A 17124-nucleotide genomic window follows, 5' to 3' on the forward strand; every position below is an offset into this window, starting at 1 on the left:
TTCAGGGCCGCCCTGATTGCTGACCTATGTTGGCTCATTCTGACTTTAAAGCTGCATTCAGTTTTCCCTACATAATGTTGACCGCAGGGGCATATCAGTAAATATACAACAAACTTAGAATTGCAATTAACCGATACCCGAATATTGATCCTTTTACCGGTGTACGGATGCTGAAACGAATCTCCGGGTATCAGGAAATTACAAGTGGTGCATCCACATTTGTAACAGCCTTTTTTCTGTCTCAAAAAATGTGTGGCTGTAACAGCTTTTTTTGAAACGTCTGATTTAACTAATAGACTCCTAAGATTTTTGCTCCTAGTGTAACTAGGCATGAGTCTGCTGTTTTTGAACATCTATAGTTCTGGGTCAGTTTGAATAATGGGCCACAACTCTTTAGTTTTTTTGGTGGTATATCTGCTAGCAGTGTTGAATTGATTGACCCAAGGAAAGATATCCCCTTGGGATTTCTTGTCTTTACTTTCCAGTAATTGCTGTCGGGGCTTACTCAATGCTCTATGTCGGGCTTGTGGTAACAGCTCGATGGGATATCCCCTTTCAAGAAATTTGGATGTCATGCTGTCAAGTTGTTTATCACGTACACTGGGGTCACTGTTGATCCTGCATACTCTCAACATCTGCGAATAAGGTAAACCATAAATGGTGGCCTTAGGGTGAAAACTATCGAACCTCAATATGGTATTACGGTCTGTTTCTTTTGTGTACATGGATGTACTGATCACGCCATTCTCAATAGAGATTTGGACGTGTAGAAAATGAATCTGATGGGCATCCAACACCATGGTAAATTTAACTGGGCTAGAAGAAACATTATGTGTATTGATCAAATTCTCCAATTCACATTTAGGTCCTGACCAAATTACCAACAAATCGTCTATATACCTCGTATATAGAACCAGATGTTGCGAAATAATAGGTTGTGACAAAAATAAATCCTTATCCGTCTCTCGCGAACGAAGGGGCCACACAGGACCCCATCGCACACCCTGTGAGCTGTAAATAAAATTTGTTATCATACAAAAAATAATTATGTGTAAGCGTAAGTTCAAGTAATGACAAAAAGAAATCAGGATCTGGACCAATGTATAGCGGATTATTGGTAATAAGGAGCCTCACTGCCTGTATTCCCTGATGATGTGGAATGCAGGTGTATAAACTCGAGACATCAATTGTGGCCAAAGTGGAGGAAACTGGAATGGTTTTTAGCATATCCAACTGCCTCAACAAGGCTGACATATCTTTCAAGTGTGTCTGAGTCGCTTGTATACAGGGCTGCAAAAAGGTGTCTAAATAAACCGCTATAGGTTCACACAATGGCCCCCTGGCAGAGATGATAGGTCTGCCAGGGGGGTTATTCACATCTTTGTGAACCTTGGGAATGATGTAAAATAAAGGTGTCACTGGATGTACTCTGACCAACGCCCTATGTACCGCTGCCGTGATGATACCCTCACTGAGAGCTTCCGACAACAAACCGTCTAGTTCCCTCTGGAACCTAACGTTGGGGTCCTGACCTAGACAGGCATAAGTGGAGGTGTCGCCAAGGAGTCTAGTATATTCGGCTTTATATTTATCCATGTCCATTATGACAATGGCTCCTCCCTTGTCTGCTCCCCGTATGACGATATCATCTCTGTCCCTCAATTCTTTGAGCGCCAGGTGCTCCCCTTTAGTAAAATTGGAATGTGATTTCTCACACGAGTGCTCTATCGACGACTCAACCATACGGTTAAATGTTTTAATAGAAGGGTTGATGGATATTGGCTCAAAGTGAGACTTGGTAGAGATCTTTCTTACGGCCTCGGATACTGTGGACTCAACACATGTACTGGTCACTTTAGGATGCTTGCCAAAATTCTCTTTCAACTTCAGGTTTCGTTGTCATCTATATGTGTCAATTTTCCACTGTACCATGTCTGGCTTGTGAGTAGGCACATATGACAGGCCTTTACTCAGTACCCCAGTCATATCCTTGGTCAATGGAAATGATGAAAGGTTAAAGATCAATTGCGAGTCACTCTCTGAGGTTTCTTGTCTGATGCGGCTCCTCTCCCTCCGCCTCGTTTGGCCCCCCCTCCTCGTGGGCTTATTTTTCTGCCAGAGATACCGGCCCGGGTGCGTGCACCTAAAGGGACATCCTGTACTCGATCTCCCCGGGTAGATGTACATTCCTCATTATCACTGGCCGAGGTGCTGGAGAATTGGACCGTCTGTCTCCTCCTTGCTTGGCCTCTCGGGCCTTGCTGCTGTGGTTGAGATTTGGCACCAAGCCATGCATATACTCTATGTTGTATGTAATCCTGTTGGACACGGGCCAGTTTCTGTTTTTTGTATCGTATCAGATCCCTTTGGTATTGCTCCACTTGTGTGGTAAGTTTGTCCATCCATTTTGTGGTAGTATCAGCCATTAGGCTTGTTCCATGCTGAGACTCAAATATGCTGATATTAGCCTTAGTGCTACTCAATTCTTTCTTGGACTCTTCTATAACCAGAAGGATTAAGTCCATCGAGCACTTATTCAAAATTGAGATCCAGCGTTTACAGAACACTAAATTATGCCTTCCTATGTCATATTGTGGATGCAAAATCCTCTGGGTATCTGGGTATTGCTATATGGCAGTAGTGTCATAAACCTCCTGGCTCTGTGGGCTCATGCATAGTCAGGCACATCAAGGGTTAGCAATTTTATTGGGAGGGTTTAAAGGAATTGATAAGGAATTTTGATTGGAGCAGCAGTAGAGGAGGGGATTGTGGATTACTAACTAGGGAATTTTCTGGAAGGTTCAGCCTCTTTCTCTTGGACGTTACCCTCCCGTCCCTCCCTTGGTTTGGTTATTATGTCTCGGCTGGTTATTGATTGGGTTTTTGAGGTGGCCGGTCTCAGAATGGTTTAGGTGTTGTTATTGTTAGGCATAGGTAAATTTTTCCCTGGGAAGCAGATCAGTCAGGGAGGAGTATGGGCATGGTCAATCAGGGGTGTATCGGAGGACATCACCGGACCAGGTGGGCCCTCCTTTCTCCTTCTACATGGCTGAACGACTGCCTCAAGTCAATGCTGATGTGGGCAGATGACCTCATCAGTTTGGAGTGTTGTCCCCACAAGGCTTGGGCAGTTGGGCCTGCCTTGGCGGGTCAGATGGGCAAGGAAGGTGGCAGTTGGCCCTTGTTCATACAGTTATTGTTAATACTTGGGCTTATGCTAGGCCGTTCTTATCCTGCCACCATACTTTAGTTAGCTTTAAATCTAAATAGATAATTTAAACCCCCTCAATAAAAAGCTGACCCATTTCACCACAAATTAAAGTTGTTTGTGTATGTATTTATAGATAAATTGGTGTGCATGGAGCGTGAGTGCATGGGCCATGAAGAGTTTAATAGTGAATGATAGTAGCAGGTAATGATAGTTATAATTAATGATAGTTAATACAAGTTATAGTTAACTATAGTAAATGTTAATTAATGATAGTTTTAGTTAATGATAGTTAATGTTAATGATAGTTGATGGTAGTTAATGATAGTTTATAATAGCTATAGCTAATAATAGTTAATGTTAGTTAATGGTTGTTAATGGTACTGTAGTTACAGTTAATGTTAGTTAATTTTAGTTATTGTATTTGTTCATGTTATTCTTGCTGGTTCTACGTAAAGACTGGGTTTGTGGAATTAGGCCCACCTGACTCGTCCCAGCCTGGGACTCATCAGCCACTTCAGTGGTAGGAGATATGATGTCTTCATGCAGAAACAGGATCAGGCACAATGGGTTCCACAGGCTCATCCTGTAGGAGTTGTGGGGACGTAATACTGCCACTCCATCCTGGTAGCACCACTTGATTTTTGTTATGGTCATGTACCTTATTTAATTTTTTTTAAGGGCCTTTAATTTATTAATTACATGCTGCGGGGTCCTGTTGAAACCAGAGGATGCAAGCATCTTTGTAATATTTTTGTAAATCATTGAATTTTTACAGTCCCTGTTATTTGCTTGCTTATTTCAGCTTCTCCCCTTATCCTCAGCAGCTCCCTTACCTTCTCATCACTCCAATTTGACATTTTCAAAGTGCAGTACCTAATAAAGCTCCTCCTGGATGTATACAGTGTTCTGTCTGTTGTGTCCATATCTCAGGCTGGTGACATCATTGAGGAAGACAGAGAAACAGCCAAACAGTACCTTTTTCTGATTCCTGAGTTGAATATCCCGAGTCAGAGGCTTTCACACTGCACAACAAGCCAGATCAGACATGTGTTTAATCCTTCTTTTAACGCAGGTTGAAATGCTTGCTCAACCTGGGATATTCACTTTGGTGCTTTCACACTGCACCTCGAACTGGATCGATTCGGCAACAACCTGGCAATAACCCGGCTTATTGATGCTATGTGAAAGTGAGCTCAGGGCAGGTGAGAGCCTGGCCAGGCCCAGGTACTTTTCAGGGGGTGTGGCCTAATCATGGGAGGCGTAACCTTGCACACTTATAAAAAAATTGGCTAAACACTGCAGCCCAGCACATAGAAGCATGTGCTAGGTTGAGAAGAAGAGTTGCAAGGACTGCTGCCAGGTAAGGGGGACGGGGGATTGAGCTCCCTCTGGGCCCATCCATCAGGTCTGGGCCGGGTACATTGGTTTTTGAATTCACTGTAATTTAATCAACACAGGCCAGTGCAGGATCACCACTTCTCCTACAAAACAGGTGAGATGTTTGACAGAGGATCATGTACCTTTGTCTAACGTGGACAGCAGATCCACATACTACAGTACTTCTCAATTTTTTTTTACCTTTTTCTCTTTGGCTCTCTCCTGAATTCCATTTAATATACAGGACAACTCACATTATATTCTGGTGCACTCTCATTAGTGTGTCAGAAACACTGGCCACATTTTCCTACTACCATACCTCAACGCACATGCCCAACCTCATCTGATCTTGGAAGCATAACAGTGGTGGGCTGGTTCAGTACCAGGAAGGGAGACCCCAGGGTATACCCAGTGTAGTAGGAAGGCACCGATAAACCATTCTGACCTAGACACTAACAGCAGGATCACCACTCCCTTTTTCTTCTTTCAGAACTAAAATGCAACTCTATCTATTCTATATATGCTATATGTAACAAGGGGCTGTAAATACTGTGGACTTTTGTGACATAAAACCTGTGTCAGTTTGTATGACTGACCTTAGCTTTATTGTGAGACCAGTGAGTGGGTCTTCCCTCACACTAACTGACCCATTTGGGTCTTATTAATACAAATGTATTTTGTACTAATCCAAGGCAGACAGAAGTAGCATTTTCGATATCTACTTTCCTATCTGGAATCACCTTATTATATGTAGGGATCAGAACATATTTTATAATTATTTTTTGTATATACCTTTTTGGAGCTTCTTAATTGTTGGATGCTAACTTTATTTTATGTGAAAAATCAATAAAAGTAAAGTTTTAACTTTACCACATATCAATAATCTTGACTATTATAACAAAGATTGCGCCCAAACTAGAGTCTTCTTTTTCTTCTCCTTTGTCCTATACAGTATTTCTTTCTGACTCTGGGCGCACCACCAAGCGGACACATCTATGAAATTCATCTATCAACTGAAATTGTCCAGTATTGGTGAGAGCCTGGCCAGGCTCAGGTACTTTTCAGTGGGCATGGCCTAATCATGGGAGCGTAACCTTGCACAATTATAAAAAAAATTGCCAAACTGCAGCCCAGCACACAGCAGCATGTGCTAGGCTGAGGAGAAGAGTTGCAAGTACTGCTGCCAGGTAAGGGAGAGGGGGGATCGGGCTCCTTCTGGGCCCATCCATCAGGTATGGGCCTGGGTACATAATACCTGTCCCCCCCTCTCAGCACCACTGAGTGAGCTACATCCACAGAGGCCCAGGCTTCCTGCAGAAATTCAGTGTAAGTAGCAGACAGCGACCTCTTTAATTCCCTTGCAGTTTCTCTCGTTTTATCTATTTCCAAGATTTGATACATTTCTCCCTAAAAAACAAAGTTGCAATGTATAAGAAAAGTGTCAAGACCCTGATGCCTCAAACTCAACCACCAGACCTGGACAAAGCACTTCATTCTTCAACATATCCACACAATGCTTATTTGCACATTTTGCTATTGCTTTGTAGCATGATTTAAACATTGCAAACTGATGAAGAATTTGAAACATGTTTTTTTCAGATCAAAGAGGTTTTCTTGGTAATACTGTATTTCTATCTGCACAATGGTAATGTTATTGGCTTATTGCGGTCATTGGCATACATTTCTCCTGCTGCAATAGCGCACTCTGCTGGTAAATCTGTATATTATGGAATAACACTATTCTTGCTCTGCACATCTCTGCTGTTTAAATGCTTGACTGGCCATTAAGATCAGTGTGGACATTTGCTGAAAAATATTCCAAGGTCTCTATCTACAGTATTATACTCTTGCAGTGTTTGGGATCTCATTCAGTATATATCTTTATTATAATGCACAAACATGCAGTGCTTTACAGAAGATGTTTCATCATTTCTGTCAGACACTGCCCCACAACAACACATACTCTTAGGGCCTAATTTTTATTTAGTCTTCTTTTATATATGTATTGATGCATAACTGACTTGTTTAACCCATGCATGGTGCTCAACACATCCTGACATGTGGGCAGTACAGATGGTGTATTGGTAAACATTACTGCCTCGCAGCACTGAGGTCATGGGTTTGATTCCCACCATGGGGTATATTTACTAAGCGACCAATTTGGTGTTTTTTCATCAAAGTGTCATCTCAGGAATTTACTAAACTGAAATCTCAGCAGTGATGAGGGCATTCGTATTTTTTTTTAAAGTCAAAGTTAAAAAATACGAATGAATACACCATCAGTCAAACGCGGCTGTTTAGGTATAGAACTCGGTAATTTACTAGTCATTCGTATTTGTAATCTCTACCGTGAACGTGCATTTGCGGCCGGAAAAAAAAACCAAATCGTAAAAAAGCACGGGAAAAAAATATACCTGCTTTTGAGAAGCGTGTTTACATGTGTTTCAAATTCTACATTGATCACACCTGCATTTTTGGCCCTTTAAAAAGGACACAAGCACATTTTACAAATCTCTCACTCTGAAATGGCTGCTGCCGTGTGTAGTACTGATTTCTTGTTTGCTGTGGGATACCTGAGACTGTTCCATCAGGCTACACGAAACCAGGGCCAGGAAACTGATCATGGTCAGCAGGTTGTACAGGTGCCGCGGAGGCTGCGCAGGCCTTGTTTTTTTAGGGGGCGTTTAAACTTAAACGTATTGGCCGATGACCAGGTCATACAGATGTTCCTGCTAAATAGAAACAATATTTTCCGTCTGTATGACCTTGGCTAACTGGACCTAGACCCTGAGACAGCACGCTCTCGCTCTGTCTCAGGCCTGCACAAACTCCTGGCTGTGTTGCACTTTATGGCTACTGGCAGCTTTCAGTCTGTGACTGGAGATGTAATTGGAATCTCACAGCCCACCTTTTCTAAATATTTAAATCAGGTAAGGTAAACCATACATACTCCTCTATGTCTAAGTTTAGATTCTGTAATGTAATATTACACAGTCTTGTATTTCTTACAGGTCATGACACTCACCTTATATTTTTGAATGTCCACTCAGGTTTTGGATGCTTTGGATACACACATAGATGCCTCTATCTGCTTCCCTACCCAGGAGTTGCAGTGGCATGCAGTCAGGGTAGCTTTCTAATGAGCTTGCTGGCATGCCCAATGTGCTGGGTGCCATAGATTGCACACACGTTGAGCTGAGACCACCTAGGGACAGGCAATTCATTTATACCAATAAACATCTGGCCCACTCCACTAATGTCCAGGTGGTTTGTGATGCAAATCTTAAAATTATGAGTGTTGTTGCAGGTTACCCTGGCGGCTGCCATGACTCCTTCATCCTCAGTCAGTCATCCCTCTTTGATAAATTTGAGGCCGGACAAATGCCCAATGGATGGCTGCTGGGTAAGTACTATGTATTTTGTGTGTATGTGTGTTAGCCTCAACATGGTCAGTATGTTTACAGTTTGTTGCCTAGAGCAGATGTCCTAATGTTGCCTATATCTGTCTTTCAGGTGATGGGGGATATGGCTGCTTACTCTTGGCTTCTTACTCCATTGTCCCAATCTGATTCCCCTGCCGAACACAATTACAATAATGCACATAAGTCCACACGGAATGTGATAGAAAATAGGATTTTAATACCTACCGGTAAATCCTTTTCTCTTAGTCCGTAGAGGATGCTGGGGACTCCATAAGGACCATGGGGTATAGACGGAATCCGCAGGAGACATGGGCACACTATAAGACTTTGAATGGGTGTGAACTGGCTCCTTCCTCTATGCCCCTCCTCCAGACCTCAGTTAGAAAACTGTGCCCAGGGAGACAGACATTTCGAGGAAAGAATTTATTGTTTAAACATGGTGAGTGTCATACCAGCTCACACCACGAACATACCGTAGAACGTGGCATTCAATAGAACACCAGCCAACGGCATGAAAAAATACACAGCCACATGCTGATAAATATGTAACACAACCTGTGTGTCAACCCAACCAATAATCATAATATACCGCATGCCATGGCATGAACAACGTCAGCAACAACCTGACAGAAAAGAAACACCACAAAAGTGTAACCATAACCAATAACTGCAAACACAGTATGCACTGGGACGGGCGCCCAGCATCCTCTACGGACTAAGAGAAAAGGATTTACCGGTAGGTATTAAAATCCTATTTTCTCATACGTCCTAGAGGATGCTGGGGACTCCGTAAGGACCATGGGGTTTATACCAAAGCTCCAGACCGGGCGGGAGAGTGCGGACGACTCTGCAGCACCGATTGAGCAAACATGAGGTCCCCATCAGCCAGGGTATCAAACTTGTAGAGCTTAGCAAAAGTGTTTGAACCCGATCAAGTAGCCTCTCGGCAAAGTGGAACCGCCGAGACTCCTCGGGCATCCGCCCAAGAAGAGCCCATCTTCCTAGTAGAATGGGTTTCCACCAACTTCGGTAACGGCAATCCAGCCGTAGAACAAACACGCCGAATCGTATCACAGATCCAGCGTGTAACAGACTGCATAGACGCAGGCGCCCCAATCATGCTGGGAGCATACCGGACAAACAGAGCCTGTTTCCCCAATCTGAGCCAAATTGGCGACATAAAAATTCAAAACCCCGACTTCCTCGAGAGACTTTGAATCAGCCACAGGCATCAAAATAGGCTGGTTTCTGCGAAACACTTTTGGCAGAACTATTATCCGAGTTCTCAATTCCACTCTATCCACATGGAAGATCAAACAGGGCTCTTGTGAGACAAAGCCGCTACTTCCGACACCCGCCTTGCGGACGCCAAAGCCAATAGCATGACCACTCTTCAAGAGAGACATTTTAACACAACCATTCATAAAGGTTCCAAACAGTGTGACACAAGAAACGCAACACCATGTCAAGGTCCCACGGTGCCAATGGGGGCACAAATGGAGGTTGGATGTACAGTACTCCTTTCACGACAGCCTGAACTTCCGGAAAGGTGGCCAATTCTTTTTTTTAAAGAAAATTTATAAGGCCAAAACTGCACTGAAATGGAGCCTAATTTTAGGCCTGCATCCACACCTGCTTGCAAAGAATGGAGAGGAACGACCCAGCTGAAAATCTTCCGTAGAAGCCTTCTTGGATTCGTACTAAGACACCTATTTACGCTAAGTACGGTGTAAGGCTTTGCCGTTACTTCTTTTCTAGCTTGAAGAAGTGTGGAAACAACTTCACTGGGAATACTCTTTCGGGCTAGGATATGGCATTCAACCACCACGCCGTCAAACGCAGCCACGGTAAGTCTTGATACACGCCCGGATCTTGTTGTAACGGTTCCTCCCGTGGAGGAAGAGGTCAGGGATCTTCTATGAGTAAATAACGAAAAACTGGATACCAAGCCCTCCTTGGCTAGACCGGAACAATGAGGATCGCCTGAACCTTTGTTCTTCTTATGTTTATCACCTTCAGAAAGAGTGAAAGCGGAGGGGACACATAGATTGACTGAAAACACCCAAGGTGTCATGAGGGCGACCACTGCTATAGCTTGAGTGTCCCTTGACCTGGAACAACATCCCTGAGGCCTCTCGTTGAGGCGAGACACCAACATGTCCAATCGAGGCATTCCTCAAAGACTTGTCACTTCTGTGAAAACTTCTCGATGACGACTGTATTTCTCCTGGATGGAGATCGCGGCTGCAGAGGAAATCTATTTCTCCTTCCTTTACATCCGGAACAAAGACTGCTAGGATAGCGTTTACCAGTCTTTCCACCCAGCGGCAAACCTTTGCATCTTCTGCCATTGCTGCTTTGCACCTTGTTCCGCCCTAGCGGCTTACTTACGCCACTGCTTTCAATTCGTCCGATAGAGCTAACACGGGCAGATCACCAAGAATATGTTCGTCGAAAATAGCTCTTAATTCAAGAAAGCTTATTGCAGACAAGCTTCCCAGCTTGACCTTTTCCTCTGGAAATACTTCTCTTGCAAGGACTGCTCCCCAGCCTCGGAGATCTACATGCATGGACACCAGGATCTAATCCTGGATCCCGAACCTTCGTCCCTCTAGAAGGTGAGAACCGAGCAGACACCACAGGAGCGATATCAAGGTTATTAGGATTATAGTCGTGTGCATGTGCAGGTGAGACCCGGACCACATTTCCAACCGGTCCCTTGAAACCCACTCCAGCATTTGACCTGCTCACCGAAAAGGCCTCTTAGGCCGCACCCATCCGCTTCAACAACGGAACATATTGATGGATTTTCACTGCAAATCTGATCCGACTCTGGATCCTCAGACCTCTTTCCACAGGAAAAACACAGAACCTCCACCGTTCAGTATCTACTCTGATACCCACCTCCGACATCTGCGACGTTGGGAACAACAGCCATTCCCTGTGTTGAAGAACAGTCAGAGAGAAACAACGATTTGCACCACTTGTTTCTCGACCTCGCCTTAATCAGGAGAGCGTCTCAGTACAGAATAACAATGGCTCTTACTATTGAAAGAAACCCATCATACTGCCCTCACTCCAGTGAAACGGCAAAGACAATCCTGGATATCCACCCAGGTAATCTGAATGCGGAGAACAACGCATTAAAACCTCTTAGTTTTTTTTTTTAACAGGGACAGCAGGACAATGCCCTGAACCTGACGCACTTCTGGTATGGTGTCACGTACTACCTCCCCTTCCAGAGGGGAAACGGCAAATCTATTAGAAAATCAGTGATGGGAAACATCTGTAACTCCAGAATGTCCCCCTTTGGATTTTATAATTAACTCACAGGTCCTAGTCTATTCCCGGACTAACTGAAAAGTAGTAGACGAGTCCCCACCGGAGTGGGGTCCAGCCAGATAGACTCCGCGACATGTGGTGGATGTGGTAGAAACAGAAAATGACATCCGCCTCTGCGAACCTAACAAGGCTGCAGAACTCTTACCTTTTCATCTTCCACTGTCTGCACAGAAAAGGAAAAAAGAATGGTATCGAACCGATTAAAACGACTGCATCCCACAAAAGAATGCCTCACCAACCGTTGTGAGGGAATCTCACTCACGAAGTTCGATTTACCAGCAGTATCCGCCGAGATTGACTGAACTGAGGCATCCCCAAACAGCGGTACACCGTCCCAGGGAAAAACTCCAGTATCTCTCGGAGTCAGCCTCAACATTCCCCCGGCCACACCTCCTGTATACGTACGGCAGCCTGCCGCAATGTTATAGAGAAGAACCAACATAAGGAACCATTCCCTCTCTCTTTAGGGTAATTCTACTGGATGTCTTTCCGAATATAAACACTCCCTCATGTGCATGTAATGCAAATAAGCCCAAAGCATGGAAATAAAATATCACTTAGCTTCCTGTATATGATCCTTTGAGACAGGGCCCCGTGTTGACCAGGAGTTGACTTTCACAGTATTCTATACGCAGCGGGAAAAGAATAAACATTCGGACTCCTTGAGAGGATCTGAGACAAACTCGTCAAGGCCGACCTTGAGCTTTATCAACAGAGCGACCAGCACATGAGAAGGAATACTATTACTTCAGCATTCATTATAAATCATAATATGAATATACATAATGTAATACACAATTACACACATAACCCAAATATATTATATATATATATATATATATATATAACATACATATAAGCGGATTGTCCGGAGCCTTCTGGTCCCTAGAGACATTAATCTGTTCCGAATGTTTATGACCATGTACTGAATGCCCCAGTTGTGGATCTACCAGGAAACATTATAGTCGACAGAAAACCTAGTATTCGTGGACAGCAGGGAGTAGTAACCAGGCAAAATAACATTCTTGCGACGCCGAGGGGTCCGAGGGAAGTATACATATATAATTTTAATATCGCTCCCCCACAAATACTACCATGTCTGTGCACGAACTACAGGCCCATGGAACCGTACCATACATATAAATATATATACAGGTATAAGTTAATTACAGCATGTCAATTTACACCCGGTAATAACAGTTGGTGCCGACAGGGTCACCCACATACTACTGTGTCTCCCATACAGTGTTTACTTTTAACAAGCATACCACTACCGACCTGTTGACTTAGCATCTACTGTATCAAGTACCAAACAGGCGTCGGCGATGCCGACAGTGAAGCCCATACGTTTTTGTGACAGAACACTCACGCATGTCGACACAAGTGAACTATGGAGGGAATATCTGACAGGGAGCACACAGAGAATATACACAACAATGATTACATGCCCATTTCTAAAAGCAAATAGTGTTATATATCCCTCAACATAACACTAAAAGTATGTGCCCCCTTGTTTGTGCTGTACACATATTTTGGCGGGGACAGTGAGAAAATGGCGCTGAACACTGTGTGTGAGGGCTAAGCCCCGCCCCTCATCGGCGCGCTTCAGCCCCGTTATATTATCTTTCTATAAGCAGGCAGGGGACCGTATATAGTGTATATACACTATATACCTCCTAAAACAATATACAAATTGCTGTCCACGGCGCCCCCCCCTCTGCGCCCTGCACCCAAGTAAAACCGTTGGTGTGTGGGAGCACTGGCGCGCAGCGCAACCGCTGCTATGTACTGGCGGGGGTATCGTACGCGGTGCCCGGGGCCCGACTCTGCTCTTTTGCCAGTACCAACGAGACCTCAGTAACTGCTGCCCAGGGCGCACCCCCCCAGCGCCCTGCACCCTGTGAGTGCCGTTGGTGTGTGGGAGCATGGAGCGCAGTGCTACCGCTGCGCTTACCTCCGTTACTGAAGTCTTCTGCCGTCTGACGCCTTCTGTTCTTCTCATACTCACCCGGCTTCTTTCTTCTGGCTTCTGTGAGGGGGGTGACGGCGCGGCTTCGGGAACAAGCAGCTAGGCGAACCAAGTGATCGAACCCTCTGGAGCTAATGGTGTCCAGTAGCCTAAGAAGCAGAGCCCTTGAACTAAGAAGTAGGTCTGACTTCTCTCTCCTCAGTCCCACGATGCAGGGAGCCTGTAGCCAGCAGGTCTCCCTGAAAATAAAAAAACCTAACAATAAAGTCTTTAGAGAAACTCAGTAGAGCTCCCCTAGTGTGTGTCCAGTCATTCCTGGGCACAAAGTCTAACTGAGGTCTGGAGGAGGGGCATAGAGGGAGGAGCAAGTTCACACCCATTCAAAGTCTTATAGTGTGCCCATGTCTCCTGCGGATCCCGTCTATACCCCATGGTCCTTACAGAGTCCCCAGCATACTCTAGGACGTATGAGAAAGATGTTTTGGTGTGCTGAAATCTAGGTTTCGGTGTCTGGATAAGTCTGCTGGGCTTTTGTTGTATAGTCCCTGAAAGGTGACTAGGATTGTGTTCTGCTGCTGTTTTCTTCATAACATGTGTTTGCAGCAACATCTGGCACATGTTGAGGAGGATGATGTTGGTGATGAAGAAAACAGTCAGCAAGTAGAGGAGTTAGAAACATCTGGCAACAGTGTGAGTACAGATGTAGGGAGGCAGGTAAGGCAAGAGCTTATCCTGCGTCATTTTAGCGGTGTTTGTTTCTGTGTTATTTCTATATTAAAAAATATGGAGTCAAATGTTATTACAATATCAATGTAGCTCTTGCTCAAGACAAATATAGTTATGTGATTGTAGTGTATGTACTATATATGTGTTTCTGTATATCTGTGGTGTAGCAGTTACCTTTACAAATGCATATCTATATATTGTTTGGTTTTTAATTTTTTACATTAAAAATAATTTTGATCTTGTGATGTGAACATTTTCAATAATAATAAATTTGAGTAAACTATACCGTAACAAACTAACCCTAGTTTGTGTATTAGTTTGTGTTTCATTGTATGCTGTGCTTCCATTTGTGTATGCTAAAGACCCTTACATAATGGACATTGAGTAATGTCTTGCATTTTGCTTACCACACATTGGCTAACACCAAAACTAAACTATATGTCGTACTTTTTTTTGGGGTGTTGCGGTAATGAATCATGTTAGGCATGTTGTTTACCGTTACTCAATACCATTTTCGTGTAACACTGACAGCCATTAACAAATACAACTTGCCACATATAGCATTTTAGTAATTTATTACCTTACAACACTTTTTTTTGTGTGTACCACAATTCCATATTGTTGTCATATAGTGGGGATTAGTGTCTATCCTGCTGCAGGATTGCTAATTTTCTTATGGGGTTGTTTGCTGGCTGCAGAAGTTTGGGATGGCACATTGGACCGTGTTCTGATGGATCTTCGAACTGGGGTCTGGCTAGGTGTGGTGGTCCCTGAGCTTGATCCTTGTTGCTGTGATGACAACACATTTAGGTTTTGGCTCAGGTTGTTTAGGCTTGCTGTAAGTTGTGTTGTTGTGGCTGTGTTGTTGGAGATGATTCTGGACAGGCTTTCGGTGATTAACTGATTGTTTTGTATGATTTGAATGAGGGCTTGTTGATGGCGGTGTTGCTTATCCATTATGCGCTGAAAACTAGCTATAAGTTGTCTGTTGTCTGCTCTCATCTGCTCCACTGTATTGGCCACTCTGCCAAGTTGCACATTCAGTGTGCTTGAGTTTCTACTGAGTCTAGGTAGATGATGGGGCAGACTGGCGAGATATTAGCTGTGTGTACGCAGACAGGCATGGTTTTGGGCCTGTTGTGTGGCACAACTGTCCCAAAACGTTTTTTGAATTTGTGGCTGGGGTGGTGTTGGGCTCAATTGGGGGGTGGGGGATGTTTGGGGTGGTGGCGTTATGTCAGCCGGTGTGGTTGGCTGGTTGTTATCAATTGCTTGCAGGTGGAGTGTGAATGTTTGCTGCAAGTCTGTTTCCTGTTGGGGATCCTGGGGCATGATGTCTGCATCTGTATGGGGTTGAAGACAGCAACAATTTAGTAAGTGTTGGTCTTCTGGTTGTTTACAGCTTTACGTAAACATGCATGACTTATTAATATGCATGTTGATCATTAAAAACAGAGTGTGGACAACATTAAGAATTTACATTAATATTGTAACAAAAATAGTTTGCTTCTTACCTAACCTACTCATTGAAACAATTATTAATGTAAATGTTGGCCTAACAGCTAAATTACTGGTCAAACACGGAGAATTTAAGGTTAAATTTTGGATTAGGATAACAAACACAATACATTAAATGAGAAGATTAATACACTCATCCATTGTGAAAGGATGTCAGTCTTGGTCACTAAACATTTGATTTACAATAACAAAATTCATATGAAAAAAATAGTGCTTGCCTGAAGTGGGAACAACTATTTAGCGCATAATGTAAAGTGGTGATATGAACCACTAAATTAGGCTAACCATGTGCTTGCTGGTGTGGATTAGTACAAGGATGATTGTGTGCTTTTGGTCATGTGTATTTTGTGTGCAAAAACACTGTGTAAAATGTAATGTAATTATTTGTTTTTGTGTACTCACCAGACAGCTGAGGGGATTGTGGTTGATCGGATTGCGGACTGGCCAAAATGGCTTCTGGTGGCTGAGCCGTCACAGTGGAGATGCGCTGTTGTGGTGGAGAGGATGCGGGTGTCGTTGCCACCTCAAGACGCCGTCTCTTGCTTCCCCTCTTCTGTCGACTGGCAGACCCCTGTGAAGGTCGACTTTGTGGAGTGTGTTGTGCTGAGGAATTTCCTATGGGTTACAATAAAACAATTATTTATGTTTTTCTTAGTGTTTTCAGAATATGTATCACAAATTATTATTTACCTGCATCGCCAGCATCCGCATCTCTTGGCAGTGTGGTTTGTGTCCTGGCTGTGCTGGGTCTCTTTCATACTGTATAAATATGAAGATTGCGCTTATGTACATTATATTCTGAGTGCAAATTTGTAAACAAATATATTTTGTGATGTGGACATATGAAGAACATTATTATAATTTAATTAAACTTTGCTTTTCTGGCTGACTTCATTGGGTGTGTATAGTATAATTATGAACCAATTACACCAACAAATCCATACCCTAAGGTGCAGAATTAACAATATTAGCCAACTACAAAACCAACCATGGATGTTTAACACAACAAGAATATTAGTCTCTAACAAAATACATTAGTTCAGAAAAAAAACAATAACCAAATATAACCCCCCCCCCCCCCCCCAAATATAATGAATCTGCGGAAATAATCACATCTTGCACACATAGGCCTATCCACAACAACACACATTAACCATAAATAAATTCACCAAAATGATCTAAACATTCATGAAAACACGTGAGTCACACTTCATTTAAAGAAATTATACACAACCAGATCAGGAAAAATTTATACTGCAAAAGGGTCAGGAAAACTGCTTACTTCACAATACAAAGGGAAAATACATAACTATTTATGTACAAAATCACCAACAAATTCAAACAGTGAACCAACTTACAAACACAATTCTCTACATTACATTTCAGACAACTAAGGACAAAGCACATATGTAAAAACAATATAAATATTCATAAACAAACGCACCATCCTGCCTTGGACGATCCGAATCCCGTACATTAGTCGCACCAACCACTTCTGGCGGAATAAGGGACCAAGCAGGCTCCTCCCACTCACGATACGACGCTCTAAAGGGCTGGCC

The 17124-nt window shown here is 43.4% G+C and overlaps 1 long non-coding RNA gene across 1 annotated transcript; it reads right to left on the reverse strand.

Annotated features, from left to right (window-relative positions):
• Window positions 1-14605: 14605 nt before the first annotated feature.
• LOC135057960 (uncharacterized) lies at window positions 14606-16331 on the reverse strand. The gene is made up of 3 exons (XR_010244492.1): window positions 16256-16331; window positions 15968-16180; window positions 14606-15390 (listed from the first exon to the last, which is right to left on the reverse strand). It is a non-coding gene; the product is annotated as an uncharacterized LOC135057960 (long non-coding RNA).
• Window positions 16332-17124: the final 793 nt, after the last annotated feature.

The sequence above is a fragment of the Pseudophryne corroboree genome, chromosome 3 (genome assembly GCF_028390025.1).
Source record: "Pseudophryne corroboree isolate aPseCor3 chromosome 3, aPseCor3.hap2, whole genome shotgun sequence".
Lineage (NCBI taxonomy): Eukaryota > Metazoa > Chordata > Amphibia > Anura > Myobatrachidae > Pseudophryne > Pseudophryne corroboree.